Source organism: Danio rerio, chromosome 9 (assembly GCF_052040795.2).
Source record: "Danio rerio strain M-AB ecotype USA chromosome 9, GRCz13ab, whole genome shotgun sequence".
Lineage (NCBI taxonomy): Eukaryota > Metazoa > Chordata > Actinopteri > Cypriniformes > Danionidae > Danio > Danio rerio.
Genome location: NC_141029.1, coordinates 21830875 through 21853160, shown reverse-complemented (window position 1 = coordinate 21853160; position 22286 = coordinate 21830875). Strand labels below are relative to the sequence as shown.

At 40.2% G+C, this 22286-nt stretch overlaps 1 long non-coding RNA gene across 1 annotated transcript in view; it reads right to left on the bottom strand.

Moving 5' to 3' along the window:
• The window catches only part of LOC147842332 (uncharacterized), a 73307-nt gene extending 52337 nt beyond the window's left edge, over positions 1-20970 (bottom strand). The window contains exons 1-2 of the long non-coding RNA XR_015499342.1: positions 18010-20970; positions 3075-4538 (exon numbers count right to left, since the gene is read on the bottom strand). This is a non-coding gene — a long non-coding RNA (uncharacterized LOC147842332). The remainder of the gene's footprint in view (positions 1-3074; positions 4539-18009) is intronic.
• Between the last annotated feature and the right edge of the window lie 1316 nt (positions 20971-22286).

The window sequence follows — 22286 nt, the reverse complement described above, 5'->3', positions numbered from 1 at the left end:
TGTTTCTCTTGTTTTTTTTTTAAACACAATAGACATCACATACACAGAAACTTGCATAATGTATTAATAATAATATACATAATTAAATAATATTACATATTAAAAAGTAATATTTACATATTTCTATGTATAATCTCATACATTGAAAATACAGAAATACTGATAAATTGGATCGTATAGGGGTTATAATTTTGTCACAATTACATACCTGCAGTTTATTAAAGACAGGACAGGGATAATCACTACACAGACACACTCTCAGTTCTCTATTCTGTGTGAGTTGCAAAAAGATAGAGAATTAAACCGCTGTCCCCGTTAACACTGAAGCAGATTAACAACTAAGATCAAACATGACACAAACTGGACATTATAGGACAATATTTCTTGACAATTTTAACCGCATGATGATTTCAAGACATAATCCACCGTTTTTAATTATGTTTAGGTAGCAAAGTTGATAGAAAAAGAATATATAATCTACCACAAAAAAATTGGTGCGGGTAGTCATAAATAATAATGAATATCTCATGAATAATACTTTGTACAACTACTGTTTTTACGTTACTGTACGGTTGGGTTTAGGGTTGAGGAAGGGGTAGACGTTAATGGAATAAAAGAAATAGGAAATTTACTAAATAACAAAAATAATTCTTGTTAACTTCCCGGCGCAAACGTATTCGATCTAGTAACAACCCTGTCCCACTCAAGTCCAAATCCATTCTGATGAGAGCGGAACGTAAGCTAAAGGAAGTGACATCAAAAATTAACAATTTTATTTGAAAATAATGAGAAAATAAAACTACTGTGAGAAGTGATTGTTTTTTAAGTTCTTTTGCTCTTTAGGACTCCCATATCTATTATTTTGTTTTGACAAATATACAAAAAGTACAAAAAAAGGCATGTCAAAGTGCTATAATTAATTAGTGAGGAAAATGAAATTGAGAAGAAATTTGGGGTGGGATGAGATGTAACTGTGACAACATGTGTCAAAATACACTTTTACTGCTTCATGCTATTTCAGTTGTTTTCAGAACTGCAAAATTTATTTGTTTGAAGCACGTTGATGAGGAAAAAATATCTGCAAGACTTGAACTCGCATACCCCTTAAAAGCCTGCTATAGTATTATTTGAAACCTAGCAGAGACCATTTTCGTCTCTTCCTGACGACTTCATAATGTGCCAGTTTGGTCTTCAAAACGTCCTCACCATGTTCCAGGCCCAGCTCCAGCTTGGAACTTTAGGGTGGGCAAAGTGAAATTCCAGGTGGGCCAAATATATATATATATATATATATATATATATATATATATATATATATATATATGAGCAATATCACATGAGTAGCAGTGCGATATGGCTGTATATCGGCACTGGTGGGAGGTGTGCGTTGGCACGAGGCCACAGGACTCTGTATGCCAATATCTGTATGCCAATATACAGCCATATCGCACTGCTACGAGTGTGATTTTGCGTTTATACAACAGTTTGATGGCATAATTGTGTATATAAAAACAAAATCGAATATGTAGTCTCAAAAACTCTTTTGTATGAGCAACTACTTTCTTCCGGGTTCATATCATAAGCTGACAGTTAAACAGCCGAGAAAGCATCTTTTAAACTTTAGATCTGTAGTTTCTGCTTTTTGCTGGCTATATATGGGCGGAGTAATACACAAAGCATAAAGAGGCTGTACGGGTGCTGATATTACTTAAATATATCACGGCTATCAGCCAATCAGATTCGAGAACTAGATAGAACTATTGTATGTATATATATATATATATATATATATATATATATATATATATATATATATATATATATATATATGTATATATATATAAATATAGAAATGTTTTTATCATTTCAAATGTTTTCTGTCATTTTGATAAAAGCAAACTAACTAACAGCGTCTTAACATCTCAACTCTTTTGTGAAACGGAGTTGCCATTTAATGCATAGTAAAATGGACTCATTCAAAGTAGCATCACTCTGCAAAAACTCGTTATGAATGCATGCTACACTTCCGACACAGCCGGCGTATCGGCACTCTGCTACGTAGAAAACATATGATTTGATTGAAGCCTCCTGATTGGTTCTCGGGATAATTCAGCTTTTGCTGTCAAAAGCAAGTGGTATTTAGAGACTTTTGCCAACAAACCCCCAACCCCTGCCTCCCTTCACCCCCCTCTCCAGCCGGAGTCCTTCACTCCCCTTCTCTTTTAATGACTCCAGCAGGATTCCCGTCCATCCCATGGCTCTGACCCCCGCAGGGGTCTCCCCGAGTCTCTACTTCAGCAGGAGTATTCACAGCCCATGCCAACTCTGCTCGGGTTCCCGCAGGAACCTGTTTCACCCTTTGCTCCAAGGAGCCCTCTTTACATTTCCTTTTTAATAACTATATCCAGCAGCCGGATATAGCATTTCAAGCCTTTTGGGGAGTTTCTTCGAATACACGGTTGCTGTCCCGAGCTTCATGCATTTGGGGAGCTCTCGAGAACCACCTGATCTCGTACTCCCCTCACATGCTCTATGGACCTGGCGGGAGCTCTCTCCGAGCTCAGGGTTCTCTCCCGGGACAGCATGCCAAACCTGCTTACAGTTGTCAAGCAATATCTAAGTGTGAACTCTTGAAGTGAAGTTTTTAAACTAATTTCGAGAGGAGCACGTGATATAATTGACAGCAGCTGGCCACCTATCTACACTCATTAGTTAGCCAATCAGATCTATCCTAACTCACTATAGGTAGCCTAGCTAGATATTACTCCCTTATCTTCGTTTTCCAAAGAAACCCCCCATCCACCCCCTTTCTCCTCCTCCTCTCCTTTACAAAAAAAAAAAAAGGGGAGCTCTCGAGAACCACCTGATCTCTTACTCCCCTCACATGCTCTATGGACCTGGTGGGAGCCCTGGGCTCAACTATCTCCGAGCTCAGGGTTCTCTCCCGGGACAGCATGCCAAACCTGCTTACAGTTGTCAAGCAATATCTAAGTGTGAACTCTAAAATTTAAATAAAAATAAGGTCAGTATTATTAGCCTCATCAGGAAATATTTACTGTATATTTTTGATATACACAAATCAGTTACAAAATCATTTGACTAATAATTTTAACTTTCGTAGTTAACTTATTAACTCTAAATTACACTTTAATCTTAATAAAAAACTATAAAACACTTAAAGAGACTTTGTCTGAATACAACTGTCTTGCAAAATAACTAGTAAAATGTTATGCACTGACTGTCAGCATGGGAAAGATAAAGTAGATATTAGAAATAAGTTTAAAAAACTAATGTGCTTAATGTGTTTAAAAAAAGTATTGTAAATAAATCCTGTGTTGAAGATGGAAATAAAAAATGAATGAAGGCAAAACTAAACGTGTTGAATATGACTTAGGCTACATGAGTGTGACTAAAAACTACATTTGATCAATGTCTTAACTTACATCTGTTCTTTGGTACTTGCCGACTGTTTGTTAATTCAAGACTGCATTTCCTAACGTTAAACTATGTACACTAAATTTCTGATTAATAATGGTCTCTGCATAGCCGAGGACTTCCTATATTAAAGTGTTAAAATCGCTATTGAAAACAGAAGTCTAATATCATCAACGGTTCACAACATGAACATGACTGAAGTTTAATCTTTTTATTACCTGAGTCAATTTGGGCGTCAACTTCTGTTGTTAAAAAGCGTTGCTTTGCTTTCGCTCACCGAAAACCAGGCTGAATGTGCTCTACTGCGTGCGTTGCATGCGTCTGTTCCCTAGCGACAATAACAAACGCCTGATATGCACACTTGATACACTCTATACAGTTGCACACTCTATACATATACACACTATACACGCATGATACATTCTATATACTCACGATACATTCTATTTACAAATATCCTATAAATAAATAAATCAAATCAAATCACTTTTCTTGGCACATCAGCAGCACGTGTGCTATGAGTGAAAAGCTTAGATGCTGGCTCCAGACAGTGCAGAACAGATACTGCAAATACAATGACAGTGCAAAATACAGACAGTGCAAAATACTGCAACGTACAACAACATACTCAAAACAGGACACTTTAAAATTGCCAATGTTGACAATGTTGCCAATGTTGATGCTGACGCAGTGGCGTAGCGCAAAATGCGGAGGCCCCCCTGCAGGGATCTCTGACGGGGCTCCCTGATGAAGGGGGGGGGGTACGTCATACGTCATACGTCAATTTGCATATCACTGACGTCATCACGTTCTACTGTTTCTGTTTAACAGCCTATGGTTAATAAAGGGGTATTTATAATTGCACTACACTTTCTACAAGCATGTTTATTTAACTAAATTTATTGCTGTTTGAATACAGTATATCATTATAGATGTGTAACATTAGTGAATGTGCAGTAATCTCTCACATGTAATAAACTCAGACAAGTTCAGAAACTGTCAATAAAATATCTGTGATTGTGAACAAGAAAAGAATAAACGGTCCAAATAAATTGTTAAAATAAAGTAGGAGTAGATCGGTTTTACTGTATAAGGGAATATACCTTAACACTGCCTGTGCTTTATCATTTGTCGTCGTCACGCAGAGGGGTGATCTGCTCTCGGGCTGCAGGTGGGAGAGGCTGCTGTACGAGGACTGACTGGGCCGCCTGTCAGTGCTGTGAGGCGGGGGAGGGGCCGGCGGCATCACACGCAGCTCGTTGAGAAGAGTAGGGACGGTACAGTATGGAAAAGTGACAGTCTAAAAAAATCTCCAATAACACACAAAAAAGTTGCTAGATTTGTCGTTAGGGGGGTCTGAAAAGTCGCTAAATCTAGTGACAAAGTCGCTAAGTTGGCAACATTGGCGGCAAGCAATCAGAATGAAGTAGTCCACCGCTTGAGAGGTGTTCAGAGAACACAGACGTGTGAACTTTGGTTCCGACCACAGTTGTTACCAACAGTTTATTGAAAATCGCGACGACGCGGGGCCCCCTAATCATGCGGGGCCCCCCCGCGGGGCGTGCCCTGCGGGCCTGTCCGCTACGCCACTGCGCTGATGATTCTCTTGGCTTTCCTCATGCACCGCCTGGTGTAGATGTCCTGGAGGGACGGAATCTCACCTCCTACTATGCGCGCACAATCCTATGTAGGTCTTTGCGATTTCTGCTGGTGCTATTTCGATACAAGGTGGTGATACAGCCAGACAGGACGTTCTCCACAGTGCAGGTGTAGAACAAGCGGAGGATGTGGGGGCTTATTCCAAACCTCCTGAGACGCCTGAGGAAGAAGAGGCATTGTTGTGCCTTACTCAGCACTGCGTCTGTGTGCGCAGTCCATGTCAAATCCTCAGCTATGTGGACTCCAAGAAAATTGAAAGTGCTGACTTTCTCCACTGGCGTCCCGTCGATGGTGATGGGGGTGTGTTCTCTCTTCTCTCTCATTAAATCCACCACCAGCTCCTTGGTTTTCCTGATGTTGAGTGAGAGGTGGTTTTCCTCACACCACTGCCTCAGTGTGCACCTCCTCTCTGTAGGCCATCTCATCATTATCGGTGTAATGGAAATTAATTTTTACATGAACATGTGTAGGGAAAACTTGCTTACTCCTCATCTTTAGATGTGTGAAAAGTCACTTGTGTTCACAGTGTACTTTTGTTTATACAGCCTTACATTCCCGTATGTGACCACCTGGTCCTTATCTTCCCAATTAGGCTTTACGATGAACATCTGTTAGAGGTAAGGGGCATGGGCTGTGGGGCATGTAGCAGGATGGTTTTCACACCTGACGTAGTATGTGTGGTTTAGGTTGAACTAGGATTGACCTCGTAGGCAGCTGTAGGGGATCAACCTACGTTTTAATATCGATCAGGGATTAATTAGCTCATTTCAATGAATCGGATCCTGAAGATTCGAATCATTGATTGGACTCAAATGAGTCAGATTGAATCAGATCAAAAGATTCACACTTTATCTACCATTTGTCCCGCAAATAGAAGACATCGTGTCTTACCAATCTTGTTTATATTATTTACGTGGCCAACGATCATAAGATAACACAGTATTGGGTTAACTTTTAGCAAGGTAACAAGATCTACAGCTCGAGGCAATGACTTAGAAGCACATAAACAAGAACACAGTTCTAACAAAATGAGTACAAAGATTTATTGAGCTACACTACGATAAATGAAACTAACTACGTAATAAGCAAACAACAAACAAACACACACATTCACACATACACACAGAGGCAGTTCAGAGGATGCAAAATGAGTTGACAACGTCCCAAATTGATTCTAATACTTCTTGCAAGATCTTAGAATAACACCTGAAAAACCACAAAAGCAGAGATATGGCTTATCTTTAACTGCTTAAGATCAATCTGCACAAGATCAGCAAGAGACAACATTAGTTTGTTACTTGTGCCCTTTTTGCTGAAGTCGAATCTCCCTCGCCGGCTGGCCTTGGGGGAAACACGGTGCTCCTGATTGGGTAGTTTCTCGCTTCGATGACGTCTATGGGATTCACACGCTCGTGAATGGCTGTTGTCTTGGGTTACCTAGGTGACGGACTGCTGAGAGTCGGTTTTGCGGAAGTTCGTGCAGTTTCGTGAGTCCCGAAACTTAGGAGGTTTGCGTGGAAGTTCGTGGTGACCCAATCGCGTGGCGGCGCGGTGTTCGGGCAGGCGAAAGGGGGCAGAGAGCAAAAGCATGCGCAAGCTAGCTGATGCAAAAAGCAAAGTTTCTTTGTTGCAGGGCGTTTTTAAGTGACCTGGTCTGGTTCGTCCCCATGGCACTGTCTGCCAATGAGCAGTTGGAATGAAAGGCAGGGCCACGCCCCGTACTGACGTAGGAAAGGTCATTAATTAACAGACTGCATGTAGATTTCACGTGGTAGAACTCTTGCAAGATTGAAACTATCTTACATCAAACGTTACAAGATGAATACTGTTTGTACTACTAGTTTTTCATTTACACCAACGTATTGCAAATGTCACTAGCTTTCGTTCAATACCAGACATCATACATTTCAGACACATACAGATTATTTTACTCTGTTATAAGGGTTAAAACAACACATTGATTAACTTAGTTGATTGGAATAAACAGCATATGAGGAACATTATGGCATATTATTCAAAGATACATCTGCCTTAGTTCTAACATTAAGAGATTAGCTTTTATTCATATGCATTAATGTTTCTAGAGATCTCTTTGTCTCTACGAAATTGTGCATCTAGCAGGATGTGCCCAAGGCGAGCACATGACCAGGAGTCATTTAAAAGTCTCGTGAAATGGTTTCCGCTGAAGATCCTGTAAGGGCCATTGTTTTTATTTAACTGATTTAATTAATCATTGGCTAGTTAGCCGAAGGGTACCAGAACATCTGCATAGAAGTTCTGGTCAGAGGAGCCCGAAATCAATTGGCGCTCTGTTATCCTGATGGTATAAGCCCTCAAGCTAGTTCAATGAATGAGACCATTGGAGATGCCCAAGATTTCAGATTCAACTCGTGTTGACCACTGCAATATGCCGATAAGTTCCTACACAGCACAACCTAGATAAAAGGATGAGCACACTTTACTTCATTCTCTCACTCTGCAGAAACTGTTGTTGCTGTATGACTTTGACCTTCTTTGCAAAGAATAAAACCTTAAAAGACACTTTGGGTAAGAATTTGTCTTCTTGAACACTGAGAGAGCCTCTTTAAAGAAAATTGCCACTACAATCGGTGATAAGGCCCACCACTGTATTGTCATCAGCAAATTTAATGATGATGTTGGAGCTGTGTTTGGCTGTACAGTCATGTGTGTACAGGGAGTACAGGAGTGGGCTGAGAACACAGCCCTGTTGAGCACCAGTGTTGAGGATCAGTGTGGGCGAGGGGATGTTGTTCATTCTGAGCACCTGGTGTCTGCCTGACAGGCAGTCCAGGATCCAGTTGCACAATGAGCTGTGAAGACCCAGAGCCTGGAGCTTCACCACCAGCTTGGCAGGCACTATGGTGTTGAATGCTGAGCTGTAGTCCACAAACAGCATTCTCACATATGTGTTTTTGTGAGACAGAGCAGTATGCAAGGTGAAAGTAATTGCATCATCAGTGGAGCGGTTATTCCTGTATGCAAATTGCAGAGGGTCAGTGTGAGCAGGCAGTGCAAAGCAGATGTGCTTTTTAATCAGCTTCTCAAAACACTTGCTGAAGAAGGGTGTCAGAGCAATCGGACGCCAGTCATTTAAGCATGTGGCTTTAGCTGATTTTGGTATGGGCACAATAGTAGCTGTCTTAAAGCATGTGGGAACCACAGACCGAGAGAGCGAGAGGTTAAAGATGTCCGTGAAAACCCCCGCTAGCTGGTGTGTGCATGCTTTAAGTACTCCATGAGCGACTCCATATTTCAGCTACAGAAACAGAGTGTGCTGGCGGTTTCGGCCGCGGGGGCGCGCAGTGTGCCCGCGCTGTCCTGGGCTTCAAAGCAGGCATAGAATGAGTTAAGCTCATCCAGGAGAGATGCAGCAATGTTTACAGAGGTAGATTTGTTACTTTTAAAGTCCGTGATGTAATTAAGTCCCTGCCAAATGCTCCTTGCTTTACTGGTGTTATATTGACCCTTCACCTTGTCTCTGTATTGATGTTTTGCTGCTTTGATGGTTTTCCTGAGGTTGTAATTTACTTGTTTTTGTTCCTCAGCATTTCTGGATTTATAGGCAGAAGGTCGCTCTGATAGGGCTGTTTGAACTTCGCCATTGATCCATGGTTTTTGGTTGGGGTAGATTCGGACAGTTTTTGATGGGACCCACTCTTTTATGCATTTCCTGATGAAGCACGTGACTGTGTCTGAGTATGTTTCAATGTCGTCATCACACGCTGCCCGAAATATATTGCAGTCCATGTGATCCAAACAGTCTTGAAGTATGGAATCCAATTGTTCCGTCCAGCTCTGAAACGTCCCGAGTAGACGTTTCAGAGGCCAGAGCAGAACAGAAAAATCATCTGCTTTGCCAAACAGTGGGCAGGGGAGGGATTTGTACCCGGAACAGGGAATAGCAATGGTCCAGAATCCGGTCCCCATGCGTGTTTGCGGTGATGTGTTGATAGTATTTTGGAGCGATTTTTCTGAAATTGGCGTTGTTCAAGTCCCCTGTAACAATAAACGCTGCCTTCGGGTGTGCGGTTTCCTGCTCACTTACGCTCCTGTATAGTTCCCTGAACACCTGCTCTGTGTTGGCTTGAAGTTGGATGTAGACAGCCATAATGATAACAGCTGTGAACTCCCTTGGTAACCAGTATGGCCGACACCGAAGCATAAGGTATTCCAGATCAGGAGAACAAAATGATCCAACTGGGTGTCTGTTTCTCTCATCACACCATGAGTTGTTAATAAAGAAACACACGCCTCCTCCTTTGCTTTTCCCTGTGAGTTGTTTTGTTCTTACCGTGCAGTGCACTGAGAACCCCGAAAGTTCAACAGCTGTGTCTGGTACCTCCGTAGATAGCCAGGTTTCTGTGAGGCAGATAATGCAGCAGTTTCTTGTTTCCCATTGGAAGGAAATGCGCGCCCGTATCTCGCAAAGTTTGTTGTCCAGTGACTGAACGTTACCCAGCAGAATGGTGGGGAGTGGAGATCGAAATCCACGGTGTCTCAGTCTAACGAGGATGCCGGCTCTCTTTCTTCTTTTTCCGGCTGCGTTTCCTTCGTCGCTTCGGTTGTGTGACCCAGACAAAGGGCTCTGTTGCTGTGTTTGTAAACAGAGCGTCGTAAAGAACTTAAAGTCCGGTCTTCGATGTGCAATGAGAGTGCTAATTTCCGAAGTGTGTGTCTGTCGTAGGTAGTAAGAGTGTGTACATCCAGCACGAAAAACGTCAAAAATACAAGTAAAACAGAACAAAGATTGCTGGAAGCTCGAAACGCAGCGGCCATGCTGAGATGGTCCCACTTTCTCTCTTGACAGTTTCATGAATGGACTGAGTGCAAAGACTTTGTGAATGAATCGGACCAGATACGCTCAAGTATTCCAATCATGTTAAGATTCCGGACATGTTATTTTTCATGGATTGAGTAAAGGCCCATGATAAACATTACATTCACACAGTTCCTTCTAAGTGGCAACATCGTTTTTCAAGTTTGATGTTGACAGTTGATATATTTACATTTTATTAATAATTATAAAAAAATTAAAAGAGTATTACCCAGCTAGTGAAACACATCTAACACATCAAGCATTAAAGCTCTTTTGTAACAAGCAAAAAATGACTTACACAAGTGTCATAGAGAAGTTTATAATGGCAAGTCAGTGAGATGTAAAACGGCAAAAGAAACACTTTCCTGCTTGACAGCTTTGAACAGGAGGAGAACATTTTTGGCAGTTGAGTAACCTTTCATACATTTACTGTGTTAGATACTGTATGGGATCAACCTATGTTTTAAGATCGATCAGGGGTTTATTAGCTCATTTCAATGAATCGGATCCTGAAGATTGAGTCAGACTGAATCAAATCAAAAGATTCACACTTTATCTACACTTTATCTACCATTTGTTCCGCAAATAGAAGACATCGTATCTTACCAATCTTGTCAATATTATTTACGTGGCCAACGATAATAACATAACACAGTATTGGGTTAACTTTTAGCAAGGTAACAAGAACACCGTTCTTACGAAATTAGTACAAAGATTTATTGAGCTACACTACGATACATGAAACTAACTACATAATAAGCAAACAACAAACAAACGCACACACACACACACACACACACACACACACACACACACACACATTTACTCACACACACACAGAGGCAGTTCAGAGGATGCAAAATGAGTTGACAGCATCCCAAATTAATTCTAATACTTCTTACAAGATCTTAGAATAACACATTAGAAACCACAAAAGCAGAAATATGGCTTATCTTTAACTGCTTAAGATCAATCTGCACAAGATCAGCAAGAGACAACATTAGTTTGTGTTACTTGCACCCTTTTTGCTGAAGTCGAATCTCCCTCGCTGGCTGGCTTTGGGGAAACACGGTGCTCCTGATTGGACGGTGAGTCGCTTTGATGACGTCTTTGGGATTCACACGCTCGTGAATGGCTGTTGTCCTGGGTTACCAAGGTGACAGACTGCTGAGAATCAGTTTGCGGAAGTTTGTGCAGTGTCGGCGGTCCCGAAACATGGAAGTTGGTGACCCAATCGCATTGCGGCGCGGTGTCCGGGCAGGCGAGAGGGGGCAGAGAGCAGAAGCATACGCAAGCTAGCTGATGCAAAAAGCAAAGTTTCTTTGTTGAAGATTGTTTTTAAGTGACCTGGTCTGGTTCGTCCCCATGGCACTGTCTGCCAATGAGCAGTTGCCATGAAGGCGGGGCCACGCCCCGTACCGACGTAGGAAAGGTCAATAATTAACAGACTGCATGTAGATTTCACGTCGAACTCTTGCAAGATAGAAACTATCTTACATCAAACGTTACAAGATGAATACTGTTTGTACTACTAGTTTTTCATTTACACCAACGTATTCCAAATGTCACTAGCTTTAGTTTAATACCAGACATCATACATTTTATACACATACAGGTTATTTTACTCTGTTATAAGGGTTAAAACAACACATTGATTAACCTGGTTGATTGGAATAAACAGCATATGAGGAACATTATGGCATATTATTCAAAGATACATCTGCCTTAGTTCTAACATTTTAAGAGATTGTCTTTCATCCATATGCATTAATGTTTCTAGAGATCTCTTTGTCTCTACAAAATTGTGCATCTGGCAGGATGTGCCCAAGGCGAGCACATGACCATGTAAAGGAGTCATTCAAGAGAGTCTCGTGAGGTGGTTCCCGCTGAAGATTCTGTGGAGCGCCATTGTTTTTAATTTGATTGATTTAATTAATCATTTGCTAGTTAGCTGAAGGGTACCAGAACATCTGCGGAGAAGTACTGGTCTGAGGAGCCCAAAATCAATTGGCGCTCTGTTATCCTGATGGTATAAGCCCTCAAGCTAGTTCAATGAATGAGACAATTAGAGATGCCCAAGATTTCAGATTCAACTCGTGTTGACCACTGCAATATGCCGATGAGTTCCTACAACACATTTGCTTTTAAACAAACTTCTATATCAATAAAGGGTTTAAACTCCACTCCATTATCATTTCACCTGCTCTCCAAGAGGAACTTCCAGGACCACCAGCCAAGACACGCCCCATACCCTTAGCTCTCCATCTATTTGCCACCCTGAAGGGGGATGAATGCCCATTTCCACAACCCTTGCACAGCGTGACATTGAAGTTATTGTAACATGCATTAACAAAGGCGCTTTCATTCACAGTTGTCCACGCTCTAATGAAGACACCTCGCACAAATATCAGCTGAATCAATTAATTATTTATGTTGTATATGAACCATGTTGTAAAGACTTAATTTCTGATTCTCTTTTGTTTTTCTCATTTTAGAGTTCATGACTGCTGGCTCCAGAAACTGCCCTTATTCAACCCATCACACTCTACATCCATTCTAAATGCATTCACACTCTTCCTAAAGATACATTTCCACTCTTACATCCCACACCCTTGAGGCCATATTCACACTAGGTTTTTATTTTTTGAGATGTTCTGAACATCAAAAATTCATCCCGCATTCCACCCCACCATAGCTGATCTAACTTTGCAGGATGAAGAAACTCTCTTTCTTTATTAAGCAAACAGATCCTTTACACAAGGTCATTTTATATATACATTCTGACCCCCTCAAACACACACACCCATTTCAAACCCTCTTAGCTTCTTATACCTCAAGAGAGCAATATTACATCAGGGAAGCCAAGTTGGTCCTCTCCAGCCGACCTCCACCCACATGCATTTTTAAGCCTTTTACCTTTCCCTACTTTAATTTTTCCACCAAACTCCAACTATCCCATATTACCATTCACTCTTGTTCACTACAGATCTGACCCATTTAGGGGCCACCCAAGTTTCAATTGCTGTAGCAGCAACGCTCTAAACAAGCTCATATACCCATACACCTTCAATGCCACTATCGTCACACTCCCCTGCATAAATACAGCAGTATATGCTTATGCAGGAGCACACATTGCCTCCATACTGACCCACTGCACCTCTGCAGCAGCAGAGACTCTCAGCTGAGCTACACTCCCCTATAACGCAACTGCAGCGACGCTCTAGCCGACCCCCTATTCACTCTCACCTCTACATATCATTAACGACAGGGTTTTACATTCTTACGGGAACATGCATTACTCTACAATACAGGCTACCACTAGACCTATGCAACAGCAGAGATGCCCCGCCAAGTTACATTCACCCATAGAACCACTGCAGCGGTGCTCTAGCTGAGCCCCTCATTTACTTACTCTACATATCACTACTGACAATATTTAGCACTCATAATCAGAGGTGGGTAGTAACGAGTTACATTTAATTCGCTACATTTACTTAAGTAAAATTATTGGGTAACGTGTACTTTTTGAGTACATTTAAATATGTGTACTTTTACTCTTACTTAAGTAAATTATTAGAGAAAAGTCAAAACTCTTACTTCGCTACATTTCGTGGCGTTCCTCCGTTACTGTCAAATGATAATAAAAATGATTAATATGTTTAGTTTGCCAATATCGTGAGGCGCTGCATTGGAGAGGTTGTGTCGCGAGAGGTTGCTATAGAGACGCGTCTCCCGCTTTCTGTTAGCGCGCGCCGCGTGTGTTGAATGATGGCTGACGAGGGAGACGTGCGAGTTATACTGCGGTCACGCCATGACCATTTGCGGTTCCGAGAAGGACGATCATGCTTTCTGTATAGTGATTTTATCAGACCAGGGGCCTCATGTACGAAGACTTGCGTGGAAATCTTACTAAAACATTGCGTACGCACAAAGCTGTAAATGTGCGTACGCAGAAAAAAAATCAGATGTATGAAACACTGCGTACGCCGAATCTCACGCATATTCTTTTGTACATCCGAATGAACGTGAAACTGAGCGCAACATGCACGAGCGCAAAACCCCTCCCTGCCTCCTCCCCCGTATGAATATGCTAATGACTATGCTAATGGCAAAACCCAACGAAAAAGCAATGGCAAAAGCAAGTAAAAAGAGAAACTTTGAACAGAATGTGAATTGGAGGTGCTGCTTTCGGAGGTAGACCGGAGAAAAGCGGTGTTATTTGCAAGTTTGTTCTCCGGAATTAACAACAAAAGAAAAAAAATAGAGTGGGAGAGTTTAGCTGATGCGGTTAACACAGTTGGGTCTGAACATCGCACTGAGGGCATTAAAAAAATAAATAGTCTGGTTTATAGGTGTAAAATGTTGCAGCACTTTTAACAGTCTCAGTGGCGCGCTCGTAAGACACATGTGATCATGTTTTGACACGTTCGAGCATGAACTCGACTCGAATCCAGCGTCTGATGAACTCTTTCTTCTTTTTTCCCCCGCTACATATCAGATTTTGCCAACTATTTATCACGAGAAAGACAAGTAGGATTCATCAATAAGTTCATATCAATAAGCATCATATTTTATTTGCACATTTATTGAATGGAAATGTTTCTGATTCACACATGCAAATTCATCTTCATATAGTGTCTTTATAGCAATGTGCGTGCAGTAGATCGCTCAGATTACATTGGGAAAACAGGCGACTGCTGCAAATTGTGCTTTAATGTTTAGCTGGTCAAATGTATGGTATGGAAACCTTATATACCAGCTGAACCCGTCTCATACAGCTGCCATTGCAAGGCTCAGACACTTTGTAGAGAGGAATTTAACACAACTGCCTCTAGGAGTCGCCAATGGAAATAAAACAGACACGCACAAAAATTGTGCGTACGCCTGCCAGAAAGCTGCCGTGAAGCTGCGCACATTCCCACGTTCAGTTCATTGTTAGTAAATCCAAACGTGAGCGATTCTGGGCGTGAAACCTGGAGTACTCAAAGTTTTTGTGCGTACGCAGCGTTGATACATGAGGCCCCTGGTCCCCCGGCCTCAACTTCAGTGTTTTTTCACTTTAAGGTGTCAACAACAATAGTCTGACAATGCGATGCACGCTGTACATTGAACTGACCTCACAGCATATACATGAATTCCAGCTCCAACCTGAAAGAAGTAGTGGTAAATGTCAAAATTATCCAAATTTGAATCTTATTTATGGCAACTATGCAGGCCAATAGCCAGAGGGGTTCGGGTGGTTGGAAATACTCACCCCTCATTGACAAAGATCCACAATTTGTCCCATACATGAGCTCATTTGCCTTATTTTGACTGCTATGTCATCATAAATAGTGAAATAAATACTTTGAAAAAGGCTTTAAGACCAAGCAAAATGCTTTATTAAAATTAATTTGAAAACTTATTTGACTATTTTTGTTATCCATGAATTTTCTATCAAATCAAATGTATTTTTTACAAGAGAGGCTATAAAAAATTGTGAAGCTCTTTTATTATTATTATGTTTTATTTTTTCTAACGATTTATGATCTAATACGTTTGTATTTTAAAAATAATGTATTTATTCATTTTTTTTATTCTAAATCTTTAGAAAATATTTATGTATATTAAATGTGTCATTATGATGACAACCTAACAGGCTAATCCAGCTAAAATAGTGCTTAAAATGTCAATAAAATACAGTATTTAAATCTCATACATTGCAAATGAGGTGAATAACTGCAAAAAGGTCCACATTTTGAGAAAAAGACCCCTTATAACAGGCTAGCTACGGGCCTGCTTTGAAACAACCAAGTAGCTTTTTAATGGAATAACAGATTATCCCAGTACATTTTAGTCATTCAGTTTCCCAGAGATGGGTTGCGGCTGAAAGGGCTTCCTCTGCGTGAAAACGTGCTGTATAAGTTGGTGGTTCATTCCGCTGGGGTGACCCCGAATTAATAAAGGGACTAAGCCAAAAAGAAAATGAATGAATATTAGTCATTCAGGCTGTTAATCATTAAAAATAAAACATTTAAACGTTATTTTAAACATAAAATAATAAAATGGTGTATATATATTTCAACACATTTCAAAACATGATTGTATTAATAACTCATTTCTAATAACTGAATTCAATAATCTTTGTCATGATGACAGTAAATAATATTTGACTAGTTATTTTTTAAGAAACTAGCATTTAGCTTAAAGTGACATTTAAAGGCTTAACTAGGTTTATTAGGTTAAAGTTAAAGTAATTAGACAAGTCATTAAGAATGGTTTGTTCTATATAGACAATCAAAAGAAAAAAAAATACTATTAGACATACTGTGAAAATTTCCTGAATCTGTTAAACATCATTTAGGAAATATTTTTAAAAAGTCACAGGAGTACCATTCATTTTGACTAACTATATGCATGTGTGTGTGTGTTGGACAATTGGACAATTTTGCCTACCCAATTTACCTGTACCGCATGTCTGCATATGAACATGCATATATATATATATATATATATATATATATATATATATATATATATATATATATATATATATATGTGTGTATGTGTGTGTGTGTGTGTATATGAACAAGCATATATATATATATGAACAGGCATATATATATATATATATATATATATATATATATATATGTGTGTGTGTGTGTGTGTGTGTGTGTTTATATATATATATATATATATATATATATATATATATATATATATATATATATATATAATCACACACATATATGAAATCAAAAGTAACTAACTAATTACTTGAGTAATTTTTTCATCAGGTACTTTTTTACTCTTACTCGAGTAACTTTTAAAATTCGGCAAGTACTCTTACTTGAGTAAAGATTTTGGATACTCTACCCACCTCTGCTCATAATGCTCCAATGCTGACTACCCCTGCACCTCTGCAAAAGAGTCATTCCGCCGAGCCTTATCCGCCCCTCCCCATTTATAGATGACACAAAATGCCCAGTAACACGATTCTGAATTAGAGATGCTTTATAGCAGTTCTTTGCCTCACAGGCTTTCCCCAGTCTCATTCCCAGTCCCTCTTACACAGGGTGTCTACAGGTTCTTAGAGGGTGTTGGGAGTTGATAAGTCAATATAAAGGAGTTTAGGGGCCTTAAAAGTATTAGAAAGTCTTAATTCCTTTGCAAGGTAATAAAATTGTATAATTTTATACAAGGTATCGTTGTATGCTAAAAGTTTGGCTTTATTCAAGATGTGAATATCAGGATACTAGGTAGTTACAAAATCAGTAAAATACTGCTAAAATTTGACAGCTCGCTGCTTGTTTACAGCAGTTAACAAGGCAACACCATTAATCTGCAGCTCTATTGGTGACAAACTGTTGCGGCTAGATTTTGATATACATGTTTTCCATATACGAATGTTTTAGTTTGGATTAATTTCTTACATTTAATAATTAGTAAATAATGTAAGATAAATCTTGCCAGTATTTCTGGTTGAAAAGTGGTAATAAGGTCTTTAAATGTGTATTAAAATGAGTCTTAAAAAAGGTATTAAAAGGTGTTGAATTACACTCTCTAATACCTGTATACTCTTTTTCAGAATATGAGCAACCATCACAGAAGCACAAAGGGCTTTCACAGCAACAAGTCCAGACTCTAGGTCAACTGATGTCTTTAAGACACACGTCTTAGCCAAAGGCACTTCAAAGAAGCCCAGATGACTCTCACCAGCCATCAACTCACATCCACTCAAGGGCGAGGGCATGACCCAGCCACCTTACCTTCTTCTTTTCCTTCCTTCTAGACTGAGTAAAACTCAGTTTTCTCCCCCAGTCACATAGTAAATTGGAGTTCATCCAAACCCCCCTGTCACCTCGCCACCCCAGCCGTTTCAGCAGGAGTCTTCACAGCCCCCTCCCATTTCCCGACTCCCACTGTACCCTGCCCCCCTAAAGCTCTGACTCCCTCAGGAGCATTACCCCGAGCTTCTCACTGCTCCTACTAGGCCTTAGCAACCTTCGTCTTATATATATATATATATATATATATATATATATATATATATATATATATATATATATATATATATATATATATATTGTTACGACCCTGTCTTCTCTTTCTTACCTTTCGGTGGCCTTGCCATGTGACGTCACCGTTAATTTTGAGTTAATTTATGGGTGGAGAAAGTATATATTTGAATTTTTTGTGAAGAACGGCACTTCCTCTGTTGGACCGTTATTCCACAGAGAGGTCATTTTGCCGTCTTATGTTTTGTTTTGTATTAGTTGAGAGAATTTCACCTGATTTCTTATTTATTTCAAATCCCTAGACAGTTTGTTATACTTTATTATTCCCTTTAATAAATGTTTTTTTCATTATATATCTTTTTGTGTGTCTGATCCTTTTTATGGTACGGTCGGGAGCGGGAGCGAGCTGGCCGTAACATAAATTGGGTGGCTCGTCCGGCATTCCTTTATGCGGGTGAGTAGTTTTTTTTGGATTGGCTAGTCACCTTTATATACTAGAAACTCCGGTTAGAAAGAGTGTATCCAGCTGGGTTGTGAATACAATCCTTCCATCGGTGCACTGTTTGTTGTTTTGTTTATTATTTTGCCTTTCTTATCCTAGGTGGAGATTTTAATCTCTGTCGGGGGGTACGCTTTCGGACTTTTGGTCTAAAGACCGATTGTCACTGAGCTCAGCGTTTAATGCCGCCCCGAGCCTGGTACACCTCTGAAGACTAGATAGGAATTAGTTAGTTTTCTTCTTAGATAGGAGCTGGAGTTTCTCTAAGTATAAAGGTGAATATATTCTGTTACTGACGGCGTTTGTAATTCGTGCGCTTCTCTCTTCCTCGCGTACCTACGTGTCCGACTTGTGGTAAGTCTCTGAAGTTTTTTGTGAATGGGTAGATACGTAACGTTCAGTTGTACTTCATTCCGGGAATTGTAGTTTTTGTACAGAGGGCAGTTTCCGGGTGAGTACGGGAGTGTTTGTTTGTTTATTTGTGTTGTATTCGTGAATGCTAATACAAAAATGTCTTCAGTACTCGATGATTTTTTTGCTTGTCCCTCGGAAGCTTTAATTGAGGGTTGTACAAAGGAAGAATTAATACAAATTGCCGAGCGTTTTAGCATCGATCTCACTACACATGATAAGAAAAAAAAGGACACCCTTATAACAACTTTGAAACGATCTCTGGTTGAAATGGGAGTTTTAGAGGTAAGAACTGCTGTTCTTTGTGAATCTTCAGTATTTTCTTCCTGTGATATTGATGTGGAAAGTGAGTTAAAATTCCCAGAGATGTCAATACAAGAGAAACAGCTGTATTTAGATGCAGAAAAGCTCCGTGCTGGTCGCGAGGGTCGCGCTATGAAAGAGAGAGAAACAGAACGGGAATTTGAAGCTAGGAAACTAGAGCAACAGTTGTCTGTACGAAAATTGGAACTTGAGTTAGAGAGAGAACGGGAAGAGAGAGCATTTCAGTTAAAGAAGTTGGAGCTGGAATTAGCAGCAAAACGAGCGGAAACACCGCGAGCTGACGTGCATCCGGTGCCAGAACAGTCGTCTGCATTAGTGTTTGATGTTCATCGTAACATGAGATTAGTTCCGCCATTTTCTGAAAAAGAGGTAGAGAAATATTTTGATCATTTTGAGCGTGTTGCTTTATCGCTGAAATGGCCAAAACAGTTTTGGACTTTGTTGTTGCAGTGTGTTTTCACAGGAAAAGCTCAAGATATTTATTCTGCTCTCACCCTGGAACAAAGTGGTGAGTATGAAACTGTGAAAACTGCTGTATTGCATGCATATGAACTGGTGCCTGAGGCATATCGTCAAAAATTTAGAAATTTAATTAAAACTGAAAATTGTACATTTGTTGAATTTGCAAGGGAAAAAGACAGTCTATTTGAGCGATGGTGCACTTCAATGAAAGTTGAAACTAAAGAGCAGTTAAGAGAATTGTTACTTCTAGAGGAGTTTAAACACTGTGTTCCTTCTGCTGTAGCTACTTATTTAAATGAACACAAAGTGAGTAAACTTGCAGATGCTGCCATTATGGCTGATGAATTTGTTTTAACTCATCAGGGCACATTTAGTTCAGCCAGTTTTCGAAGTGACATGAATAAGTTTAGGTCTTGTCAAGTTAAACAAAAGCCTGCTGTGTTTGGACAAAATATAAGGGCACCTGTTGTTGGTAATATTGGAAAAACCACTGTTTCAAGAGACCTCATCTGTTTCTATTGCAAAAAGTCTGGCCATAAAATTTCTGAATGCCCTGTTCTGAAAAAGAAAGAGAAATTTTCAAAACCTGTTTCTCTTGTCGCCCCATCGACTGTAGATGACACTTTCATAGAAAAAAGACCCTTTATCACTGAAGGAGCTGTGTCTTTATTAGGTTCTGAGGAAATGGTCCCTGTGCGTATCCTCCGAGACACTGGATCAGCACAGTCATTTCTTTTGGAAGGAGTGTTGCCTTTAAGTTCTGAAACTGCTACTGGAACTTGTGTATTGGTAAGAGGTTTTGAAATGGGATTTGTTGACGTGCCATTACACCGAATTCATCTTTCCTCAACCATAATCTCTGGTGATGTTGTAGTTGGTGTTCGATCTGCACTTCCAGTTCCTGGCATTACATTTATTTTAGGAAATGATTTAGCTGGGGGAAATGTTTGGGGAGAGAGTAAGGTGACTGCTTTGCCCATAGTAATATCTGCACCTAGTAAATCTGATGTTGAAAAGAGTAACATCTTCTCTAATTTGTTTCCAGCCTGTGCAGTCACCCGATCAATGGCAAAACAACTGCCTGAAAACCAAGCTACAGATGTTTCACTTGGTAACACTTTCTTTTCCACTGTTGATTCGGGTGAATTTACATGTGATCTGCCAGAGAGTCCTGAAAAAGACAAAAATATCTGCTCTTCACTATCCCCTGATCTGGAGGAAATTGCAAATTCACCCCAAAGCCTAGACTCTGATGCCACTGAGGTTTTACATACTGTTCCTTCTGATGTTGATAAGTATCCTTTAACTTCTCTGTTGCAGGTTCCCAGAGAGGAACTAATTCATGCACAGCAGCTTGATGACACATTGAAAACCGTAGTCTCCCAAGCAGGGTCTAATATGGGTGATCTTTCTTCTTATTTCTTTGAAGATTGTCTACTTTGTCGGAGAGTGGCCATGTTTGATGACAGTTTAAAGTCTAGAACCCAGATTGTAGTCCCTCTTGCTTTTAGGGAATCTGTGATGCAGTTAGCCCATCAAGGACTCGCTGGTCATACAGGCGTTCGGAAAACCTTAAATCGTATTATGCGACAGTTTTACTGGCCTGGAGTAAAACGAGATGTGGCCAGATTTATACGTTCCTTTCACACATGTCAACTTACTGGTAAGCCAAACCAAAAAGTGCCAACCGCTCCATTACAGCCTATTCCTGTGACATCTAACCCTTTTGACCATTTGATTATTGATTGTGTTGGTCCTTTACCTCGTTCCAGGGCTGGTCATCACTATCTCCTTACCATTATGTGCCAGACTACCCGTTATCCTGCGGCTTACCCACTGAGATCTATAACTACGAAGTCCATTCTGAAGGCCCTTACTGATTTTATGTCTATCTTTGGTATCCCCAAAGTGATTCAATCAGACCAAGGTTCTAACTTCATGTCCAAACAGTTCGCAAAAGCCCTCCGTCAACTTCGAGTTAAACACAATATTTCTAGTGCATATCATCCACAGAGCCAGAGAGCGCTTGAAAGATTTCATCAAACCCTGAAGTCTCTTTTAAGGTCATATTGTGTGGAGCTCGATGGTGATTGGGAAGAAGGCCTGCCATGGTTGCTATTAGCTATACGTGAGGTAACTCAAGAAAGTATTGGCTTTAGCCCAAATGAATTAGTTTTTGGACATGAAATACGAGGGCCCACTACTGTTTTGGCTGATGTGTGGCATTCATCTAAACCTCCTGACAACCTTATAGATTATGTAAGTGGTTTTCGTCGTAGACTTTATGAGATGCAAGCTGTTGCTAAAAAGAAATTGGGTAAGTCACAAAAGAAAATGCAGCAACACTTTGACAAGAAGGCCAAATTTCGGACTTTTCAGACAGGTGATCAGGTTTTAGCATTGTTGTCTCTTCCTACTAATCCATTCCAAGCAAAATTCACTGGACCTTACAGCGTAGCTAAACGTCTTTCAGACAATAATTATTTGTTGAATACTCCTGAACGTCGGAAGAAAGTTCACGTTTGTCACATTAATTTGTTGAAACCTTTTGTTGCTCCTGTTTGTTCTGCCTCTGTCAGTGTGGCACCCCTATGTGATCATTCTTGTTTAGAACATCTCTCTGTGTTCCCTTCTCTGTCTTGCAGTATGGGTGAGGACT